The sequence below is a fragment of the Nothobranchius furzeri genome, chromosome 17, assembly GCF_043380555.1.
Source record: "Nothobranchius furzeri strain GRZ-AD chromosome 17, NfurGRZ-RIMD1, whole genome shotgun sequence".
NCBI lineage: Eukaryota > Metazoa > Chordata > Actinopteri > Cyprinodontiformes > Nothobranchiidae > Nothobranchius > Nothobranchius furzeri.
In genome coordinates this window covers 53,823,399-53,829,465 of record NC_091757.1, presented here as the reverse complement: position 1 = coordinate 53,829,465, position 6,067 = coordinate 53,823,399, and positions in this window count along the sequence as shown.

Genomic DNA, 6,067 nt, shown 5'->3' with positions numbered 1-6,067 from the left:
AACAAACATTTTTTAAATGTCAGGTTTTTGTTTTGCTTTCGAGAGTGGACGCTTTTAAATCAAAACTGAAAACTTGAAAAATTGAAAATCTCTTAATCTGCATTTCAGTGAATGTTTCTCATGCTGCACCTTCTGCACTGTAACTGCTCTTTTTCTTATTTTAATCTGATTTTTTTTTGTATACTTTAAATTTCATTTGAAACTCCGCTCTAATGTTGTCACGTTGACTTTAAAATGTGTTGCTAAAATTGACTGTTTTGTGTTTTTGCTGTTCTCTCGTCGCTGAAAAGCACACTGAATTGCTCTGAGGACGAAATGTGCTAAACGTATGAAGCTACAGTATCTTATCTAATACATGCTTAAATATGTTTTCTGTGTTTAGAAGTTAACCCACTTTGGTTTCTTTAGATTTTTTTTTTATTCTTTTGAAGCAATAATAGTATCTTTAAACTTTTTCAGCATTTTTTTTTATCCCAGCAAATTTTAGATCTTGTTTCAGTAAAAAATGGGGCCAAAACTGTGCTCTACACCCCAAGAAATCTAATCAATCAATCAATCAATCAAGACAGCTGCGCATGCGCAAGAGCGTTGCGTCGTCGGTCGCTGCGAGCGAGTTGTAAACAGAGCAGCATGGTAGAAAGAACACACGCTAAAGCTTGGGTCCACTTCACTAAATGTGATGGGTAACTGTGTGATGATGAAACCAGCAACAACGATCTAAGTGAGACATCCTCATCTTAATCTGCTCCGGTAGGTAAATAAAATGTTTAAGATAACGTTAGCTTGATTTGTTAGCTTCCGTTCCGCTAATGGTGCGTTCGCTTTCTCAGAACTCCGAATTTCCGACTGGAAGAACATGAACGCGCTCTAAAGTTTGGCTTCACTTTACTAAATGCGACGGGTGATTGGGTGAAGATGAAACCAGTGACAACGATCTAAGTGTGAGGCATCATCGTTTTAATCTGCTCCAGCAGCTAAATAAACTGTTTAAGATAACGTTAGCTTGATAAGTTAGCTTCCATTGCTACCATTGTTATCAGCTAATGGTGTGTTCGCTTTCTCCTCGGAAATTCTAACTTCCCAGTAGGAAAAATCAAATGAAAAAGGACGGTAAAAGGAATGAAGATACACAGTAAATTTAGTTCACAGTAAAGATGTTTGCTTCAGTTTAATTATCAGCTTATAAAACTACAAGGACGATGTTAAAATACAAACAGTTGTATGTTATTTATTGTGATATTTATCAAATATGGTTATATCTTGAGAAATATATATATTTTATTATAAAGGAGAATTAAAATATTAAACACTCAAAAATATCTAAAATTAGTACCGTTAAGTACCGGTATCGATTCCTAGGTACCAGGATTTAGTACCGAATCAATTCAAATGTCAAAGGTACCCATCCCTACTTATCACTAAAACTGCAACAAAGAAAATTACAAAGATGGCGTCAGCTCAGGATCAACACTTGTTTGAACTGGCTTTGGCATGAGCTTGGGACTGTTTAGACTTGGGCTTTTCTTTGAGACATGAGCTTAAGTCATATTTAAGTCATTTTGGTTCTTCTTCTGTTTCGTGTATGGCAGACGTACTCTTGACTGATGGTCGTAGCAATGAACATGTCATGTTGTGCGTTGCTCTGACTGGTCCTAGCTCTGTCCAACTATATGCTGAGACGGTTTGAAAGACAACGATGGATTCTGTAGCGTTATGAATCCCACATCCCATTACTGTGTTATTTTAATGGATCGTGGCCAGACTGTATATTTACATGCCTAGAATGGCTTACCAGGTTATAGGTCTATTGTTTATAATGTAAGAGAACCAAGGAGCAATGCGATGCCCAGTTACCACATGGACCGGTTCAGTGTACCACCCTAAAATTTTCACTGACCCCCTTTGAAAGTTTTCTTAGAGCACCACTGATTCCAACCAGAATGCACATCTGAGTTAAATACAGCCTAAACCGACGTCTGAAATCATTCAAAGGTCTAATCGGGGGGTCTGCATGAATACGATTGATTTCTTCATTTATCTGAGCTCATTTTGTTTCTGTGAGAAGCACAGCTGACCTCTGTTTCCTGACTCCGTTTACACGAATAAGGAAAATGTTTGTGTATGATGCGGAGCACCTCACTGCATCTATGAAAGCATATCAGGTGTTGGGTTAAATTGATTTTATGAAGGAATATCGGTGCTGTGCACAGCGTGGCTCTGGAGCTCCACAATAGCTTATACAAAGTGGGAGAAGATGCTCCCCTGGCATTGCTTGTTGTTGTTTCCATCCTCCTCCCTGCACATTGATCCAGCTCCAAATCCAGACCCAGATTTGACTGTGGTGTCTCATTTTTCTCCCTGAGCCCCGGTTTGAACTTCACCTTGAGTATGGCAGCTGATTTAATGACATGTTGACACAGCCCCTACTGAATAAGTCATCCAGCCTCTGCTTACACGCCCGTAGGTCTCATCTATTTTTCAGTCCATGGGGTTTCTCTCTTCCTCTCATGTCTGTCCACGTCTCCGTCTCTTTTGTGTCTTCATTCAAATGTGGTCTAGTTTTGTGACTGCTAAACACATTTAACGTGCAGCTGTTGCTGTTATTGAATTGTGTTCATTTGTGTCAGGTTGGGATGAAGAGGAATAGATTTGTAGAACAGCAGGAGGGAGAAGAACTTGACAAAAACAGCTGGATCTACAGTTACTGCTGCTAACAGCTGGATGACTCCACTAACTGATTGTCAGAACTCGTTGCTTTGTATCCATGCCCCCCCCCCCCCCCCCCCGCCCCCCCAGAGAGTAAAAATGTTACATCCGTGGCTAGGGATGGGTACCTTTGACGTTTGAATAGATTCGGTACTAATTCCCAGTACCTAGGAATTGATACCGGTACTTAACGGTACCAATTTTAGACAATTTTGAGTGTTTAATACTTTAATTCTCTTTTATAATTAAATATATATTTTTCTCAATTTATAACCATATTTGATAAATATCACGATAAATAACATACAACTGTTTGTATTTTAACATCGTCCTTGTAGTTTTATAAGCTGATAATTAAACTGAAGCAAACATCTTTACTGTGAACTAAATTTACTGTGTATCTTCATTCCTTTTACCGTCCTTTTTCATTTGATTTTTCCTACTGGGAAGTTAGAATTTCCGAGGAGAAAGCGAACGCACCATTAGCGGATAACAATGGTGGCAATGGAAGCTAACATATCAAGCTAACGTTATCTTAAACAGTTTATTTAGCTGCTGGAGCAGATTAAAACGATGATGCCTCACACTTAGATCGTTGTCGCTGGTTTCATCTTCACCCAATCACCCGTCGCATTTAGTAAAGTGAAGCCAAACTTTAGAGCGTGTTCATGTTCTTCTAGTCGGAAATTCGGAGTTCCGAGGAGAAAGCGAATGCATCATTAGTGGAACGGAAGCTAACATATCAAGCTAACGTTATCTTTAACATTTTATTTACCTACCGGAGCAGATTAAGATGAGGATGTCTCACTTAGATCGTTGTCGCTGGTTTCATCATCACCCAGTTACCCATCACATTTAGTGAAGTGGACCCAAGCTTTAGCGTGCGTTCTTTCTACCATGCTGCTCTGTTTACAATTGGCTCGCAGCGACCGACGACATAACGCTCTTGCGCATGCGCAGCTGTCTAGGCAAGTTCTCGTTATGAAGGACGGGTACCAAAACGAGGCACCGTTTCAAATGACGTGAATCGGTGCTCAGTCGGTACTATGGAATTCGGTCGGTACCTTAAAAAGTACCGAATTCGGTACCCATCCCTGTCCGTGGCAGTGTGACCTGTTTAAATACAAAATATTGGGCTCGTTTTTATAGCATCAACTGAGAATTAATGTCATTAAGATCAAACCCTCTGAGCTTCCTAGCAGACAAGCCTCAGCTTTGAACTGCTAAATGATTGATGGGTGAGATGAAAGTGAATGTAGGTCACTGTGGGTGAGGGTCGGCAGCAGCAGCATAAATCAGACAGCGATAATAACCAGACATCACGGAGGATAATGGCCTAATCAGAGCCATCACAGGTAAACCCAACTGCTAAAACTCCACAATCTGCTACAGCCACTAAATACAGGACTGCACACTCTGCTGCTATAACAGATCATTTCAGCGGTTTTGAACACGAGGCGATTTCTGATTTGAGGTCAGTTAGAGTGAACTGAGTTTTAAAAGTACCAGTTACAGATTTATTGCCCATATGAATTACAGCTTTCTTAAGTGAGACTGACAAAAAAGAGTAATCTTACTGTCAAAAATAGATTTGAAGCCTTTTCACACAAACTGCTGCTGTAAATACGTTTTATCAGCACGTTGAATCTGATTTGTTGTCAGTTATTGTAAGAGGGAGAAGTGCTCTGAGCTTTGTGCTCAGATCATTTAAAACATGTTATGAAGTTTTAGTAGTTCTGTGGTTTATAAAAAACATGTTTTGAAAGTATTTTTTGGCGCAAAATCAATCTCACACAGTGATTTTGGTTATTTTTTCCTAAACATTTTTAGTACCTTCCAGAATGAGCCATTTGAGGGCTAAGTCACTTTAACCTTCCACTGTCTTAATGGGTGACCCCGTGAGGAACGTTGACCATTGAGGTCCACGTGGCAGGGGTGAGGTGGTCTCACTCCTCGCCCCTGCTACATGGACCCAAGGGATAAACCATCAAACCTGCTCAATGGTCAACTTTCCTTGCCGGTTCACACCCATTTGGACAGTGGGAGGGTTAAGAAAACAAACTAGAGCTGTCCACGGCCATCTATCCCCCACTCAGGCTGCTATGAGCTGAGAAGCTCCGATAATTGGCAGGGGCTCAAAGTAGAGTCACTGCTCCTCCAGCAGCAGCTGCTCTCTTCAAGATGAGAGATGGTTGTGTTCTAATTTTCCTGTTTGTGACATCACAAACAGACTTTCTGAAAAAGCTTGTTTTAGGTGCATGAGCCATGTGTCTACTTTATGAGTTTCAGGAGTTTCTGAAATTTCTGGAACAAGGAAAGGTGGCAGGGAAAAATATGATGGCTCAGTCCTCTCAGCAGTTGTGTCTCCATACAAATTCGGCCCTTTCTGGACATTGCTAAGACATCGGAATATCATGATATCATAGAGAAAGAAAGAGCTTAGGAGGTAGAGCGGGTTGTCCAGTAATTAGAAGGTTGCAGGTTCAATCCCGGCTCTGACCAGAGAACGCTGCTGTTGTGTCCTTGGGCAAGACACTTCACCCACCTTACCTGCTGATGGTGGTCGGAGTGACCAGTGGCACCAATGTTCGGCAGACCCTGCCTCTGTCAGTGCACCCAGGGCAGCTGTAGCTGCATCATAGCTCATCATCACCAGCGTGAATGGGTGGATGGCTGATTATGTTGTGAAGCGCCTTGGGGTTTTGTAGAACCCTAACAAGGCATTATTCAAAGGTGTCATGGATTTTACCAGTATGTTTATCAATAACCCACATTTCCTATAGTGAAGAGAGAAGGAGACGATGAACAGACAAGTCAAACAGTTATAACTGTGGCATAATGCACGAGGCAAAATGCCCCGGACATCTGGTCACAGAGTTTATTTATACCAAGAGATAAGAAAGGAATGATAGAGAGAGAGAGGGGGGGGGGGGGGATGTGGGAAGTCAAGAGTGTGTGTGTGTGTGTGTGTGTGTGTGTGTGTGTGGCTCGTGTGTGTGTGTGTGTGTCTGAAAAAGTGGGCATGCAAAGAAGCATAGAGCAATATTACATTCAGTTGATTGAGTCAATGATCAAGAATTAATAAACATAAATTTTCCATAACAAAAGGCCATTTAGCATGACCGTTCTGGAAGACACACCAGGTGCATTTCTAAATAAAGCAATCTGGACTTTCTCAAGGGAGTTCTACTGATAAGGGGACCGGTACCAGGACCTGGTACCAAGGCAAGGTCAAACCTCCCAAAACCTCCTCCCTGCAGGGGCCTGTTATCTATCAGTAGAATGAATGGATGAAGCTTCGTTTAAAACACCGGATGTAATAAACAGTTAGGACATTAATAAAGTTAATATCAGTTTTAAT